Source organism: Artemia sp. Qi Xiang Cuo, chromosome 4, assembly GCF_049724085.1.
Source record: "Artemia sp. Qi Xiang Cuo chromosome 4, ASM4972408v1, whole genome shotgun sequence".
Classification (NCBI taxonomy): Eukaryota; Metazoa; Arthropoda; class Branchiopoda; order Anostraca; family Artemiidae; genus Artemia; species Artemia sp. Qi Xiang Cuo.
The window spans coordinates 76382882-76400239 of record NC_142797.1 but is presented as its reverse complement, the minus strand read 5'-3'; the positions used below and the strand labels follow the sequence as shown (position 1 = coordinate 76400239).

The window sequence follows — 17358 nt, the reverse complement described above, 5'->3', positions numbered from 1 at the left end:
TCAAGTAGCCCATTTCTTAAGCTTTTTTCAGCTTATGACACTAATTATTATTTCTATATTTCAGTAGAGTTAAAAAAAAAGCAAAGTCCAGGAATTAAATTTCTAAAAAAAAAAGTCAAAAATGAGAATAGAAGGATCAATAAAATGAAATTTTTTTGCCCATTTTAAGAGAAGGAGTAGGATATCAATAATTTCACAAGAAAAAAAGAAAACGGTTACCCTTTTTATTCAGGCTAGGGCTAATTATCACTAATTTTTTGAAAAAATAAAAGTCAGAATTGAAAAATTAAGTTGGGATCGAAAAACAGCAAAAAATAAGATAATTAAAGCATAAAATGATTAGACTGTAACAGGGGTGTGTGCAAATCTTTCGTGGATTGTGCTAAGAGTAAGTTTCATTAGGATCAAAATAAAATCAGACTTGAACGAAAGATAAAATAAGGCTCGAAAGAAAAGGTAAAATAAATAGATTGTTGCAAGGATGGGTGCAGACCTTTTGCACATATTCCCAGTTTAAGTATTCATTAATATTTAAATAGTACTGGAGTTGAAATAAATTAAAACTGAGGGTTAAAACAAAATACAAATGTCATATTATCTATATTAATCAGCTAAAAATACACAGACATGGAAGTAGGGGTAGATTTTGTAGGGGAAACTATTTATAAAATCTATGTATTTATACTACTGAAACATAAAAAAGCTTCTTTCATTGTCAGAGGGCCCCAACTGAAACCCTTTGTGCTGCCTTTATAGGAGATTTTTATGACTTACTTGACTTACGGTGCTTGCCCAAACGGGTAGAGATAGCTGACACTAGGTGCCTCCTGGTTGACTATTGCTTGCCATGCTCACAGCACCTTCTGTTGGTATTTGGGCTTGTAAAAGGTGTTTGTTGGCTTTGTCTTTCCACATAGTAGGGGGGCATCCTTTTGGACGTTTTCTTTCCTGCAGGGTATGGGTGAAGTCAAACACAACCCGTTTTGGTGTGTTATGTGGCAGACAAAGAAGGTGGCCTTGCCGGTGAACAGTGCTCTAGGGAAGCTACGAGAAAGTAGCTTTTGAAGTGTGTGACACGACGGTCTGGTTGGTAGAAAAGACTGTCTAGTGAAAACCATCGATTGCTTGAAGACGTTTTGTTTGTTGAAAATTGACGGTGTAGAGGAGAGATTTTATGGTGGGCCACTTCTCTGCTCCTTATAGTATCATTGTGCTAAATTGAATCACTGTAAATATGCAGTTTATTATAGCGGCTTGTATTTAGTTTTCGACAAATGTTGTTCAGCTTCCGAACAACTAGTGACGCCTTGGCTATTTGAGAGGTAATCTCTTTTCTGATCGAAGAATTCCTTGACAAAATGAATCTCAAATAAGTGAAAGCTTCAACAAATCCAATAAGTTGCTCCTGATGTTGACTTGCTTTACAGTAGATAGTAACGTGGGTGGCTTGATGGGGGTTACTTTGGTTTTCTACCAGCTGAAGCGCAGACCAAGTTCCGAGGCCTCTTCTGAAAGCACATGGAGGGCCTCAAAGACTTTTTAGTTGGTGTCCGTAACTAAAGCTATATCATCAGCGATGTCATTTTCAGCAAGTACCCGGTCTCCAAACTCGAGACCAAATCGAAGGCGATTTGGTCTTACTGGTTGGTAGCAAAGACAGTCTAGTGAAAACCATCGATTGCTTGAAGATGTTTTGTTTGTTGAAAATTGACGGTGTAGAGGAGATATTTTATGGTGGGCCACTTCTCTGCTCTTTATAGTATCATTTTGCTGAATTGAATCACTGTAAATATACATTTTATTATGGCAGCTTATATTTGGTTTTCGACAAATGTTGTTCAGCTTCCGAACAAATTCTGACACCTTGGCTATTTGAGAGATAATCTCTTTTCTGATCGAAGAATTCCTTGACAAAATGAATCTCAGATAAGTGAAAGCTTCAACAAATCCAATAATTTGCTCCTGATGTTGACTTGCTTTATAGTAGATAGTAACGTGGGTGGCTTGATGGGGGTTACTTTGGTTTTCTACCACCTGAAGTGCAGACCAAGTTCTGAGGCCTCTTCTGAAAGCACTTGGAGGGCCTCAAAGACTTTTTAGATGGTGTCCGTAACTAAAGCTATATCATCAGCGATGTCAGTATCAGCAAGTACCCGATCTCCAAACTCGAGACCAAATCGAAGGCGATTTGGTATCAGTGGTTGGTAGCAAAGACAGTCTAGTGAAAACCATCGATTGCTTGAAGATGTTTTGTTTGTTGAAAATTGACAATGTAGAGGAGAGATTTTATGGTGGGCCACTTCTCTGCTCTTTATAGTATCATTGTGCTAAATTAAATCACTGTAAATATATATTTTATTATGGCGGCTTATATTTGGTTTTCGACAAATGTTGTTCAGCTTCCGAAACACTGCTGATGACTTGGCTATTTGAGAGATAATCTCTTTTCTGATCAAAGCATTCCTTTACAAAATGAATCTCAGATAGGTGAAGTCTTCAAAAATCTATTAAGTTGCTCCTGATGTTGACTTGCTTTACAGTAGATAGTAACGTGGGTGGCTTGATGGGGGTTACTTTGGTTTTCTACCAGCTGAAGCGCTGACCAAGTTTCAAGGCCTCTTTAGAAAGCACATGGAGGGCTTCAAAGACTTTATAGATGGTTCCCGTAACTAAAGCTATGTCATCAGCGATGTCAGTATCAGCAATTGCCCGGTCTCCAAACTCGAGACCAAATCAGAGGTAATTTGTCCCGCAAGTCATGATATAGTCTATCACGCAGTTGAAGAGTTCTGGAGTGGTGGCACAACCTTGCCTTGCAACCTTGCAGATTTTCGTGCCATGAAATATATTTTCAAAATATAGTAATATTTATAGGGTAGGCATGTGGTTTTCAGTGTAATACAGAACTAAAAGTGATCTACAGAATTAAAAGCTGCTTTGAAGTGTAAAAATACAATATACGCTTTATGGCAAAACTCTTGCGTCTTCTCTGTCAAATCGCACACAGTGAAGATTTGCTCTGTTGTTGACCTGCCAGGCATTAAGCTTGCTTGCTTAACTCTTCTATTTTTACACGGACAGGCAGAGTATTCGTCCAGAAATGTTACGGTGAAAAGTTTATTGGGAACGGAGAGAAGCGTAATCCCGCAATAATTAGAGCAGATTCGGTGACTGCCTTTTCGTTTCCAGTACAGTAAAATGATGCCAGCACGCCAATCTTTCGGTATGTATTTTGTCGTTTATATGACCTAGGACCTAGAAGATGAGAAGGAGCGACAATATCAATGCTGGAACTTCTTTCTTGAGAAACTCTGTAAAAATACCACAGATGTCGAGGGTTCGATTATTTTTTGATGTTTCACTGCATTTCGGATCTCAAAGGCTCAAATGGCTGCGATTTGAGGCTAGAAGTCACCTTAGGTGTGACTTGCCTGCTTGAATCTTTGATCAGATGCGTGACTACCTCGGCGTTCAAAAGCTATGAAATTTGGCCTGTTAGGAAAGAAAGTTGACCTGAATCATCATCAAACATGCTACCATATGCAGATAGAACTAACGGTGAATGGCTTCTCTTCCATCAGCTCAGTGGAGAGGCTTTGATATTGAACAAGTGTCTCCCTTCCTAGCAGCATCCTTAAGATTTCCTATCAAAACAAATTTTTCCATCTCTGTGCGGTAGACTATTGTGCATGCCATTGAGACGTATTTACTGTGCCATGTTTTTTTGTTAGGAGGGGCTCAGTCATGGAAAGGGTCTTTTGGGATAGCTAGGGTTTTGAATTTGTTTGGTTTGGTCGGTGGTACTATGTATGTTCTCTTTGAAGGAATTTTAAAGAACTTCAGGGTCATACAGGAGGGCCTAGGAGGGGCTTCCGACACAGCTTAGTCATGGAAAGGGTCTTTTGGGATAGCTAGGGTTTTTACTCTATTTGGTTTGGTCAGTGGTACTATGTATGTTCTCTTTGAAGGAACTTTAAAGAACTTTAGGGTCATACAAGTCTTTGAGGCATCACAACTGGTTTGAGATATCAATAGCATACTTCTGACGATTCTAAGTTGTTGCCAGACTACTCAGATCAAACTCGGGAGGCCGTTTGTCTTGCTTTAGTGCTTTCAAGCAAAGTCTTGGCGTGGCGATTACCCTGCCATGATTTATGTTTCCAACCCCAACGGACCAAAATTTTCGCAATTAGTTAATTAAGAGAAACCATCATCGAAAAAATAATATAGTCATAATATAATCATAGTACCATGAAACAATCGATCATTTACTTTTTATGGCCATCGTTGCTATTCCAAGTGTGTTTATTAATTTTACTCGTCTATGAAAGAGTATATATGTTATGACTGGCTTATATGTGTTGAAGTGCTGAAGAAGTCTCTCTCCTTTGTTATTCAGTGGGTCTTGAGTCACCAGGTCGAAAATATTTCTCCAGGTTCCCTCCCTGTCATTTATAGGCGTGTTAAGGTCACTCAAAAGATTGAAATTATAGTTGGATGAGACTCTAAATACGGTCGGTGAGTGTTCTGTGCACAACATATCCTCCATATCTGCAGGACTCAGATTAGTAGGAGCAAAGCAAACAATTATGTTCCACTTTCCATTCTTGTGCTGGAGCTGAGTGATCAGTATTACATCTAAGATTTGCTTATAAGAGAGAAGGCAACTCTTTGATCTGGCTTTCAGCACATGGCCTACGCTGTTTATCTTTGTTTTTGGATCACCAGATCTACTGATATCTTTCACAGATATCTAAAGAGTTACTTCTACGAGGATGGTTTTCGTCAGTCCAGCCACAGCCAAATTGAAGTATTTTAGCTCAAGAATAAGCACTGGTTTCGCTCCGGATGGTTTAGTGTAAATATGTTCCCGGTGGCAAAGTGTAGTACCCTTTTGTCAATAAGCTTAATTCGTTGGTTTAAAATCAGCCAAGGAATATTATGAAGGATTACAGGACCAACCGGTCCTAGGCCTGGGATCTGATTAAGGCTAGGACTTGCCTAGATACTGAAAATCCCATGGTGAGTCCCACCTACCTCATAAGGTTGAAAATGCCCATAAAACGGCAAATTTTTTCGCCAAGGGCTGCCAAGGCCCTTGGAACCCCGTCAGAGTCGACGCAGCCCTCTGCAGAGGACGTTGTCTAGAAATGTTGATCCTACACCCTGCAGCAATTGCCCTTATATAGGGGGTCTTCACACGATCGTGTTCTGCTTCTCCACAGAATTTAACCCCTTCATGAGAGAAGTTATACAACTCACGGAATTTGATCACAGGCCAGTGGGCTCTGCTGAGTGCACTTTTGAGGGGCTTTCTTCTTTTTCTGGCTGTATTAGCCTCCAGGTGATGGTGTTGAGATTCTATTATGGAACCTTAGGAATGTGTTTCCCATGGTTCGCACCTTTGACTCAATGGTGGTACCCTGCAGCCCAGTAGGGCCTTCCCCTACTCGTCACCCGGGGACACTCTGAGTGGCTTGGGGGAGGCCCCTACAGAGAAAAAGACTCAGTACACTTTTTATGCGCTACAATAAAACTCTTTACAGCAAGTTCAAACATAATAAAACAGAAGCCTAAAGTGTATAACTCAGAGTATCTTGGGATTTTGTTTGACATCCCCTCTATATACCCTGGAGGTATCAATTAACTATCTTTATTTTTTCTTAAGGGTTTGTATATACGTCCAATTGACTTCCTGGACTCATATAATGTATATAATTTAGTTAAGCAATTTGTTAATATTCGATGAAAACCTAGCCGTATTATATACTATTATAGTACTTTTAAATATCAATACTCTTAGCCGTTCCGTAGATATTGCAAATACACCCTATTTACAAAAAAATAACTTACAAAAGACCATATAGCATAAATTTCAAAAGTTTTTGAAGCTGAGAATGACAGAAAAAGGTTGCAAATGTGTTCTTCTCTTTTTTATAGATGGAGGAAATTTTAACGGGCTCTTTATTTTTGTTGGCTAACTTTAAACTTAACGAAATTATAGCTTTGGAATCATAGGCAGCTGCAATAGCTCTGCCTAAGTCTAGATTGACTAGCTCTCAATATATTATTTTTCCCAGGCTACTTCGCATAGAAACAGTTTTTGTGGTCGGATGGGGCTTAATTGACTGAGAAAAGTTCTTGTGTCCTTTATAAGTGTCAAAATTGATTAAAGTTTAACCAGGCTCCACCGCCTCATCCCTGTCTCCGCCCTCTCCCCAAATGCATCCAACCAAAATTTTGAGACAATTCATTTCGTTCAAAATAGTTGAAAGGTTCAACAACTATGTCCTTGGGGATAACAAGACCCCTACAGCTCTTGGGGAAATGGCTCTTAATTACGCAAGTTGCCCTTTGTTTACTTCTAGGCTTTGATATTGAGAAAAAAGGTCATTTTTATCCTTTGTGTCCATAAAGTAAATGGTATTAAGGTGAAACCTTTAGGGTATCTAGGGAGTATATTAAAATAACCATAAGACACTTTTTAAATAATACAACTATATCTAATTCTACTACAAAAATTATGACTACTACTGCGACCACTGCTACGACTACGACTACTATTACTACGAATACTACTAATACGAGTACAGCTATTATGACTAGAGCAACTACAACTAATACTACTTTGACAACTACTACTAGTGCGTTTACTACTGCAAAGAATACTAATGCTACGGCTAGTAATATGACTAAAACTTCTAAGACCACTACTAATACGACCATTATCACTTCGACCAAAACGACTACTACTACTACGATTATAACTATTGTGACTAATACTACGACTACTGGTACTACGACTACTGCTACTAAGACTTCTAAGAATATGACTACTAAGACTGCTACTACTACAACTACTACTTTTACGACTATTAATCCCTTGGCTATTGTTGCTACTGCTACTGCTACTACAACTACTACTACTACGACTACATTTACTACTACTGTTACTACAACTACTAATTCAGTAGCTATTACTTCTATGACTACAAGTGTTACAAATGCTACTACCGCAAATGCAACTACTGCAAATTACTGCTTCTACGACTAATACTAGTACGACTAGCACGTTTAATACTATTACTACTACTACCACTATGGCTGCTTCATCTTCGAATGCTACAACTACTACTAACATCGCTACGACTACTATGACTATCACCGCTACTACTATACTACTACTAATACTACTACTAATAGGACTAGTACTATAATGACTATAACGTCTGCCTTTACTGCTACTACAAATACTACTACTGCTGCAATAAGACTTCAATGGATTATTTTTTTTTCACTAGGCAAATTCGTATAGACAGAGTGGTCGTAGGGAGAATAACCCTCGGAAGGGGTTCAATCAGTTTGAAATTAAAACTCATTGTCGATTTTAATAGTCAAAGGTGGCTGGAGGTGAACCTGCCTACCTTCCATGCCCTTTTAGCTGCCTCTCCCTCATAAAATTTTTTAGATATCAATTCGGCTCAAACTAGAAGAAAGGGCCAACCACTATGTTTCCAGGAATGACTTGAGCTCCCATACCCCTTATTGCAATAGCTCTAGGCTATGTAAGTTGCCCATTGTTTACATATATGTTTTTTTTACTGGGAAAGAGATGCATCGTTAATCCCGTGTCAAACAGTTCGTGGTAACAAACTGTAAGTAAGGAGCGACCCGGCTCAATAGTAACCGAAACTCTAAAAAACGGAATTTCGAAACCAATTGATAATCAAAAGAATCATATTTTTATGCTGATTTCCAATATATAAGTTCCATAGAGTTTAATTCGACCCATCAAAAGTTACGCGACTGAGAAAATTTGCGTAATTTTCTAACAAAGGGGGAAACAACCCCTAAAAGATACAGAACATTAATTAAAATCACACCGTCAGCTTTAGCGTATCAGAGAACCCTATTGAGGAGGTTTCAAGCTCCTATCTGCAAAAATGTGGAATTTTGTATATTTTGCCAGAAGAAAGATCGCGGATGCGTATTTATTTATTTTCTCTTTTTTCCAGGGGTGATCGTATCGGCCCAGTGGTCCTAGAAGTTCGCGGGAGGGCTCATTTGAACGGAAAATAAAAGTTCTAGTGCCCTTTTTAAGTGACAAAAAAATGAAGTCCAACTCGGCCCATTCCCACGCTGTTGTTTTTCCCAAAGTCACCCAATCAAAATTTTGAGATGGCCATTTTGTTCAGCTTGGTCGAAAATATAATAACTTTCTCTCTTAGGATGCCTTAATTCCTCACAGTCCCCGGGGGAAGGGCTGAAAATTATGAACTTTACCCAATGTTTACATATAGTATTGGTTATTGGGAAGTATACAGACGTTTTCAGGAGGGATTTTATATGGTAGTGGGGGTGGGGATGGGAGGTGGGGTGGGTTGGAGGTTACGTGGAAGGATCTTTCCATGTAGGGAGTCTTCATGGGGGAAAAGACATTGCTATGAAGGGGGCACCAGATTTCCCGGCATTATCATGGGCAGCGCAATAGCGCTGCCTAAGTAAAGAAGGATGTTGGCACAATGTATTATTATTTTTTTTTTCTCCGGGCAATTTTTCCGGGCACTCTTTTTCCGGGCACTTTTGTATCGAAGGAGTTGTCGTAGGAAATTTGAAAAGGGCTCATTCGATTGGAAATTGGAGTGGCTAGTGTCCTTTTTAATAGTCGAAAGTGATTGGAGGGCAACTAGCCCCCGCCCCTCACGCCAATCATTCCCCCAAACACATCCAATCGAAATTTTGAGATAGCCATTTTGTCCAGCGTAGTTGATTTCCAGATAGAAAATATGTTTTTGAGGATGACAATCCCCCACAACCCTCGAGGCAAGGGTTTTAAGTTATGCCCTTGGGGCATATAAGAACGATCTTGGTGCGATGTATTATTTTTTTTCCTTTAGAGCAGGGCGCTTCGTATTGATGAAGTTGTCGTAGAAACTTCGAAAAGGGCTCATTCAGTTGAAAATTGGAGTAGCTTGTGCCCTTTTTCATAGTCGAAAGTGATTGGAAGGCAACTAACACCCCTTCCACGCCCACCATTTCCCGAAACACATCCAATTAAAATTTTGAGATAGCCAATTTGTTCAGCGTAGTTGAGTTCCAGATAAAAATTATGTTTTTGAGGAGAACACTCCCTCACATCCATCAGGGCAAGGGTGTAAGTTATGCCCTGGGGGCATATAAGGTTTTTATTGCAGGCGTTGTCGTAGAAACTTCAAAAAAGGCTCATTCGATTGAAAATTCAAAGGGCTGGTGCCATTTTTCATAGTCAAAAGTGACTGGAGGACAACTAGCCCCCCCCCCCGCCCATAATTCCCCCAAATATATCCAATCAAAATTTTGTGATAGCCATTTTGTTCAGTGTAGTTAATTTTCGGATACAAAATATATTTTTTAGGAGGAAACTCCCCCACAACCCTCGGGGCAAGGGTTGTAAGTTATGCCCTTGAGTTATATAAGGTTTTTATAGAATGCGTTGTCGTAGAAATTTCAAAAAGGGCTTATTCGATTGGAAATTGAAATGACTAGTGCCCTTTTTAATAGTCGAAAGTGATTGGAAGGCAACTAACACCCCTTCCACGCCCACCCTTTCCCCAAACACATCCAATAAAATTTTTTAGATAGCCAATTTGTCCCACGACGTTCAAAGTTCAGGAAATTATACCTTTCAGAAGGACACTCCCCTCAAAGTCTCCAGGGTAAGGGTTATAAGTTTTGCCCTGGGGGCATATAAGGTTTTTATGGAAGGCGTTGTCGTAGAAACTTCAAAAAAGGCTCATTCGATTGGAAATTCAAAGGGCTGGTGCCATTTTTAATAGTCGAAAATGATTGGAGGGCAACTAGCCCCCCCCCCCACCCATCATTCCCCCGAACATATCCAATCAAAATTTTGAGATTGCCATTTTTTTCAGCGTAGGCTAGTTAATTTCCGGATAGAAAATATATCTTTGAGGAGGAAACTCCCCCACAGCCCTCGGGGTAAGGGTTGTAAGTTACGCCCATGGGGTATATAAAGTTTTTATAGAATGTGTTGTTGTAGAAACTTCAAAAAGGGCTCATTCGATTGGAAATTGACATGGCTTCTGCCCTTTTTAATAGTCGAAAGTGCCTGAAAGGCAACTAACACCCCTTCCACGCCAACCATTTCCCCAAACACATCCAATAAAAATTTTAAGATAGCCAAATTTGTCCCACGATGTTCAAAGTTCAGGAAATTATACCTTTGAGCGGAACACTCCCCCCACAGTCTTCAGAGCAAGGGCTATAATTTATGCCCTGGGGGCATATAAGGTTTTTATTGAAATCTTTATTGTAGAAACTTGAAAAAGGGTTCATTTGATTTTTAATTCAAAGGGCTAGTACCGTTTTTAGTTGTCGAAAGTGATTTGAGGGAAACTAACCCCCCTCTCGTGCTCACTTTTTCCCCAAACACATCCAACCAAAATTTTTACCTTTGAGCAGGACACTCCCCCCACAGTCTTCAGGGCAAGGGTTGTAAGTTGTGCCCTGGGGGCATGTAAGGTTTTTATTGAAATCTTGGTCGTAAAAAGTTGAAAAAGGGTTAAAATAATTTGAAATTCAAAGGGCTAGTAACCTTTTTAATAGTCGAAATTGATTTGAGGGCAACTAACCCCCCTCTCATGCCCAACTTTTCCCAAATACATCCAATCAAAATTTTTAGATAGCCATTTTTTTCAACGTATTTGAAAGTTTTTGAAATTAGTTCTTTAAGGATGAAAACCCCTCCCCCACAGCCCCTAGGGCAAGGATTGTAAGTTATACCCTGGGTCATATAAAGTTTTTATTGAAAGCATTGTCGTAGAAACTTCAAAAGGGCTCATTCAAATGGAAATTGAAAGGGCTAGAGCCTTTTTTAATAGTTGAAAGTGATTGGATAGTGACTAACACCCCTCTCACGCACACCATTTTCCCAAATACATCCAATTAAAATTTCGAGATGTCCATTTTATTCAACGTAGTTGAAAGTTCTGGAAATGAGGTCTTTTAGGAAGAAAACCCCCTCATAGCCTTCAGTGCATGGGATGTAATTTATGCCCTCGGGGCATATAAGGTATATATATAGAAAGTTGTTTTATAAATCATAGGAAGCGAGAGCGCTGCCTCAGTAAAGAACGACGTTGGCACAATATATTTCTTTTTTTCCATACCAGGGCACTTCGTATCGAAGGAGTTGTCGTAGAAACTTCAAAAAGGGCTCTTCGATTGGTAATTGGAATGGCTAGTGCCCTTTTTAATAATCGAAAGTGATCGAAGGGCAACTAGCCCCCCCCCCCATGCCCATCATTCCCCCAAACACATCGAATCAAAATTTTGAGATTGCCATTTTGTTCAGCATAGTTGATTTCCACACAGAAAATATGTTTTTGAGGAGGACACTCCCTAACAACCCTTAGGGCAAAGGTTTTAAGTTATGCCTTGGGGGCATAAAAGAACGATGTGGGCACAATGTATCATTTATCAATTTTTTTTCCTTTAGAGCACGGCACTTCGTATCGAAGAAGTTGTCGTAGAAACTTTGAAAAGGGCTCATTAAATTGGAAATTGGAGTGGCTTGTGCCCTTTTCAATAGTCGAAAGTAATTGGAGGAACACCGAAACACATCCAATCAAAATTTTAAGATAGCAATTTTGTTCAGCGTAGTTGATTTCCAGGTAGAAATTACGTTTTTGAGGAGGACAGTCCCCCACAGCCCTTTAGGACAAGGGTTCTAAGTTATGCCCTGGGGGTATATTAGGTTTTTTTTATAGAAGGCGTTGTCGTAAAAACTTCAAAAAACACTCATTCGATTGGAAATTCAAAGGGCTAGTGCCCTTTTTAATAGTCGAAAGTGATTAGAGGACAACTAACCCGCCTCTCACGCCCACCTTTTCCCAAAACACATCTAATCAAGCTTTGAGATAGCTATTTTATTCAACGTAGTTTTAAATTCTGAAAATTAGTTCTTTGAATATGACAACCCCCCCCCTTCCCCAGAGCCCGCAGGGCCAGGGTTGTAAATTATGCCCAGGGGGCATATAAGGTTTTTATAGAACACGTTGTCGTAGAAACTTCAAAAGGGCTCATTCGATTGTATATTGAAATGCCTAGTGCCCTTTTTAATAGTCGAAATTTATTGGAAAACAACTATCACCCCTTCAAGACCCACTGTTTCCCCAAACACATCCAATAAAGATTTTGAGATAGCCATTTTTTTCCACGCAGTTCAAAGTTCAGGAAATTATACCTTTGAGCAGGACGCTCCGCCCACAGTCTTCAGGGCAAGGGTTATAAGTTATGCCCTGGGGGCATATAAGGTTTTTATTGAAATCTTTGTTGTAGAAACTTGAAAAAGGGCTCAATCGATTGGATATTAGAATGGCTAGTGCCCTTTTTAATAGTCGAAAGTGATTGGAAGGCAACTAACACCCCTTCCACGCCAACCATTTCCCCAAATACATCCAATAAAAATTTGAGATAGCCAATTTGTCCCACGATGTTCAAAGCTCAGGAAATAATACCTTTGAGCAGGACACTCCCCTCACAGTCTTCAGGGCAAGGTTAATAAGTTATGCCCTGGGGGTATATAAAGTTTTTACTGAAATCTTTATTGTAGGAACTTGAAAAAGGGTTCATTCGATTTGAAATTCAAAGGGCTAGTACCCTTTTTAGTAGTAAAAATGTGATTTGAGGGAAACTAACCCCCCTCTCATGCCCACTTTTTTCCAAAACACATCCAACCAAATTTTTTAGATAGCCATATTATTCAACGTATTTGAAAGTTTTGGAAATTAGGTCTTTAAGGATGAAAACCCCTTCCCCCACAGCCCCCCCATGGCTCGGGGTCTTAAGGTATGCCCTGGGGGCATATAAAGTTTTTATTGAAAGCTTTGTCGTAGAAACTTCAAAAGGGCTCATTCAATTGGAAATTGAAAGGGTTAGTGCCTTTTTCAACAGTTGGAAGTGATTGGACAGTGACTAACGCCCCTCTCGTGCCCACCATTTTCCCAAACACATCCAATCAAAATTTTGAGATATCCATTTTGTTCAACGTAGTTGAAAATTCAGGAAATTAGATCTTTTTGGATGCTAACCCCATCAGAACCCTCAGTACAAGGTTTGTAAGTTATGCCCTGGGGGCGTATATAGAGTTTATTGAAAGCGTTGTCGTAGAAACTTCAAAAGGGCTCATTCAATTGGAAATTGAAAGGGCTAGTGCCTTTTCTAATAGTTGAAAGTAATTGGATAGCAACTAACGCCCCTCTCACTTACACCATTTTCCCAAATACATCCAATCATAATTTTGAGATATCCATTTTGTTCAACTTAGTTGAAAGTTCTGGAAATGAGGTCCTTTAGGATGATGACCCCCCTCATAGCCTTCAGTGCAAGGGTTGTAAGTTATGCCCGCGGGGCATATAAGGTTTATATAGAAAGTTGTTGTATAAATCATACGAAGGGAGAGCGCAGCCTAAGTAAAGAACGATGTTAGCACAATGTATTTATTTTTTTTTCCATACCAGGGCACTTCGTATCGAAGGAGTTGTCGTGGAAACTTCGAAAAGGGCTCATTTGATTGGAAATTAGAGTGGCTAGTTTCTTTTTAATAGTCGAAAGTGATTGGAGGGCATTTAGCCCCCCTCCCACGCCTATTATTCCCCCAAACACATCCAATCAAAATTTTGAGATTGCCAATTTGTTCAGCGTAGTTGATTTCCACATAGAACATATGTTTTTGAGGAGGACACTCCAATACAAACCTCAGGGCAAGAGTTTTAAGTTATGCCTTTGGGACATAAAAGAACGATGTTGGCACAATGTATCATTTATTAGTTTTTTTCTTAAGAGCAGGGCACTTTGTATCGAATAAGTTGTCGTAGAAACTTCGAAAAGGGCTCATTCAATTGGAAATTGGATTGGCTTGTGCCCTTTTTAATAGTCGAAAGTAATTTGAGGGTGACTAACACCCCTACCACGTCCACCATTTACCAAAACATATCCAATCAAAATTTTAAGATATCAATTTTGTTAAGCGTAGTTGATTTCCAGGTAGAAATTATGTTTTTGAGGAGGACAGTCCAATACAACCCTCAGGGCAAGAGTTTTAAGTTATGCCTTTGGGACATAAAAGAACGATGTTGGCACAATGTATCATTTATTAGTTTTTTTCTTAAGAGCAGGGCACTTTTTATCGAATAAGTTGTCGTAGAACCTTCGAAAAGGGCTCATTCAATTGGAAATTGGAGTGGCTTGTGCCCTTTTTAACAGTCAAAAGTAATTGGAAGGTGACTAACACCCCTTCCACGTCCACCATTTCCCAAAACACATCCAACCAAAATTTTAAGATATCAATTTTGTTAAGCGTAGTTGATTTCCAGGTGGAAATTATGTTTTTGAGGAGGATAGTCCCTCGCAGCCCTTAGGACAAGGGTTGTAAGTTATGCCCTGGGGGTATATAAGGTTTTTTTTATAGAAGGTGTTGTCGTAAAAAACTTCAAAAAAGGCTCATTCGATCGGAAATTCAGCGGGCTAGTTCCCTTTTTAGTAGTCGAAAGTGATTAGACGGCAACTAACCCACCTCTCACGCCCACCTTTTCCCCAAATACATCTAATCAAAACTTTGAGATAGCTATTTTATTCAACGTAGTTTTAAATTCTGAAAATTAGGTCTTTGAGGATAACCCCCCCCCCCACAGCCCTCGGGGCAAGGTTTTTAAATTATGCCCAGGGGGCATATAAGGTTTTTATAGAACGCGTTGTCTTAGAAACTTCAAAAAGGTTCATTCGATTGGATATTTAAATGATTAGTGCCCTTTTTAATATTCGAAAGTGATTGAAAAGCAACTAACACCCCTTCCACGCCCAACATTTCCCCAAACACATCCAATAAAGATTTTGAGATAGCCATTTTGTTCCACGCAGTTCAAAATTCAGGAAATTATACCTTTGAGCAAGACACTCCCCCCGCAGTCTTCAGGGCTAGGGTTATAAGTTATGCCATAGGGGCATATAAGGTTTTATATTGAAATCTGTCGTAAAAAATTGAAAAAGAGCTCCTTCGATTGGACATTCAAAGGGCTAGTGCCCCTTTTAACAGTCGAAAGTGATTTGAGGGCAACTATCCCCCCTCTCACGCCCATCTTTTCCCCCAAAACATATCCAATCAATATTTTAGATAGCCATTTTATTCAACGTGGTTGAAAGTTTTGGAAATTAGGTATTTAAGGATGACAACTCCTCCTCCCCCCACAGCCGTCAGGGCAAGGGTTGTAAGTTATTCTCTGGGGGCATATAAAGTTTTTATTGAAAGCGTATAAACTTCAAAAGGGCTCATTGAAATGACTTCACTGAAAAAATACAAATGAATGTGCATTGTCAGTTTAATATACATATACTGATATTTAGTAATCAAAATGTTAATTTTATTTGATTTTATTAAATTTATAAAAGTAAAAACATTTATATTTTTGTCAGTAAAGTGCAAATCTTGTTCTGGCTTTGGGAAGGCAGAGTGGTTTTGCGCCCAACTTATGATAATTTCTGCTCGTATCGAGTTTAAATTGGTATATTATTCTAATTTCTGTTCGTTTTGGTTTTCATTTTTATGTCGATGCTGATCTATGCTTGTTTAACGCTTGGTAGATTATTTTATTTTATCTTAGTTCCTATTTGGTCTAATGGAGTTCTTTATTTTTCTTTGAAAAACTTATTTTGTGGAAAAAGTTTTCTTAATTAATTTTAAAAAAATCAAAATTAAATATTAAAAAAACCAAGTTTTTCAACTGAAAGTAAGGAGCAGCATCAAAACTTAAAACGAGCAGAAATTATTACGTATAGGGTCTGGGTTCGCCCCCTAGTCAATACCTCTCTCTTTATTCCAAGATTTTTTAGTACTTTAATAAGAGCTATTTATTCTAATTAACAGCCTTTGTGATTAAGTGGTCATTTTTCAAGAATTGGAACAAAATTCGAATTTCAGCGTAAAGAGCGAGGTATTGACTAGGGGCGAATCCCCCTAACATACGTATTAAAAATATATGAATATAGAAATTCGTTACGTATTTTAATTCGTAAGTTATGTATATATATTAATCATAAAAATGTTCGTAAATAAAATTAAACAACTTTCGAGGAAGCAATTTAACCAAATAAGAGTAAAATTAATATGCAAATTTTGTTTTAATTATTCATGTACGGTGAGCCAAAATCAAAACCTGCATTAATTTAAAAATATTCAAAAATTAAATTAAAGAACCGAGTTTTTTTTAACTGAAAGTAAGGAGCGACATTAAAACTTAAAACGAACATAAATTATTCCGTATATGAAAGGGGCTTCCCCTTCCTCAACCCCTTGCTCTTTACGCTAAAGTTTTTTATTGTTTTAAAAATAAAGTTGTGACACAGAGTCAAACTTTAGCGTAAAGAGCGAGGGGTTGAGGAGGAGCAGCTTCTTTCATATACGGAATAATTTTTGTTCGTTTTAAGTTTTAATGTTGCTCCTTACTAAGAGTTTAAAAAAACTAGTTTTTTTTATTTCATCTTTCAAAAGGCTAAGGGGATTAAGGTCAAACTTTCAAAAAATGTTGGGGGATATTGAAATAAATTAAATCACATTAGGTGCATGCAGGTTATCAAAGTTGCGTATCGGCACTGACAACTGCCACTTTAACGACTACTCCTGCTGTGATTACAAAACTACAACTATATGGCAACTAAAACTACGACTACTACAACTATAATGAATAGCACTACTACTAGGTTTACTTCTGATACCTTTACTTTCGTTGCAACTACCACTATTACAACTGCTAAGGCTACTACTACTACGAATACTATGACTACTGCTACGAAAAAGAGAGAGAAAAATAAGTTTATCGTAACAAGCAAACAACAACTATATTTTAACATCCATCCCAAGAAGTAACAAACTAGTTTAACTGTGGTAAAATACATTTTGAAACAAGAAAAACACTTAGGAAATGTGTTGTGAAACAAGTCACAGCACTCTTCCTAATTGGCCCCAAAAAATCTTATAACAAAATAATTTCATCAGAAGCACTATTCTCTTCATAAACCTAAAAGCCATAGCTAATAATTTATTCCATTTTCACTTCTATTCTAACTGCAGTCTCTTCTCTGATGCTATGGCGTCACCATATGGTCGATGCAACCAACTTTGGAAAAATACAATTTCTTACTTAAAGTTGTGACATATTTAATTCGCTTTTGTGGCCAGAAATGTCAAAATGCCAGTTTAGAAAAATTAGATAGCCGATTTTGAGCCCGGGCCGTGGCACGGCTACTTGGCAGGCTTGTATATATTGCTTCTTGTTGTCGCTTGTCTTCCAACCCCAGACACTTTTA

At 38.6% G+C, this 17358-nt stretch overlaps 1 protein-coding gene and 1 long non-coding RNA gene across 5 annotated transcripts in view; one reads left to right on the top strand and one right to left on the bottom strand.

The window, feature by feature from the left end:
• The window catches only part of LOC148953445 (uncharacterized), a 314181-nt gene that overhangs the window by 41302 nt on the left and 255521 nt on the right, over positions 1-17358 (top strand). The gene's annotated exons all lie outside the window — the stretch shown is intronic.
• LOC148953446 (uncharacterized) overlaps positions 16473-17358 on the bottom strand; it is a 179007-nt gene continuing 178121 nt past the window's right edge. For both annotated transcript variants that reach the window (XR_016141714.1, XR_016141715.1), the window contains one exon: positions 16473-17358. This exon is cut by the window's right edge and continues 47 nt beyond it. This is a non-coding gene — a long non-coding RNA (uncharacterized LOC148953446).